We start from the raw sequence: 724 nt of genomic DNA on the forward strand, positions 1-724 counted from the left end.
GATTAAACTGATAGGAATAGTACTACTTAACATACCACTCATATTGGGATTGCACAGTGCATTACACGGCGCACGCGCAGTGCCCAAAATTGGAAGTAAGACGACCGACCAAGCATCTTTTTCCATCTACCGGTTTCTAAAATCTTTTCCTTACACGTCCCCTGATAGGGGACGTAACAGGGATTAAACTGATAGGAATAGTACTACTTAAACACACCACTCATATCTGGTGGCACAGTACATTGCAAGGCGTATGCGCAGTGCCCCAAATTGGAAGTAGATGGACCGACCAAGCATCTTTTTCCATCTCCCGGTTCCTAAAATCTATTCCATACACCGGCCCCTGATAGGGGACGTAACAGGGATTAAACTGGTAAGAACAGATTTTTTTAATAAAAAAAAAAGACAGCCTATGCGGAGCTGGGTATTTTTTGGCCGTGTTACTGAACGCTCATGCACAATGGCTGTAGGCTCATGCGTCCTTTTGCTGAGGTGACAAACCTGGTCAGTCAAACCCAAGGCAACATCATCGACCTCATCCCATATGCGTTTTTTCTGGAGCGTGCCCTGCGAATAGTGCTGGATCAGGCTGTAGAAGAGCATGAAGAGGAAGAGTTGTGGTCACCATCACCACCAGAAGCAGCCTTGTCTTCGTCGATTGCTGGATCTGCGGCAATGCATAGAGAGGAGTCTGAAGAAGAGGAGTCAGAGGAGGAAAGTGGCT

The 724-nt window shown here is 46.7% G+C and overlaps 1 pseudogene; it reads right to left on the reverse strand.

The window, feature by feature from the left end:
* Nucleotides 1–232: 232 nt before the first annotated feature.
* LOC120987360 lies at nucleotides 233–409 on the reverse strand (annotated as a pseudogene).
* Between the last annotated feature and the right edge of the window lie 315 nt (nucleotides 410–724).

This window comes from Bufo bufo, chromosome 1 (assembly GCF_905171765.1).
Source record: "Bufo bufo chromosome 1, aBufBuf1.1, whole genome shotgun sequence".
NCBI lineage: Eukaryota > Metazoa > Chordata > Amphibia > Anura > Bufonidae > Bufo > Bufo bufo.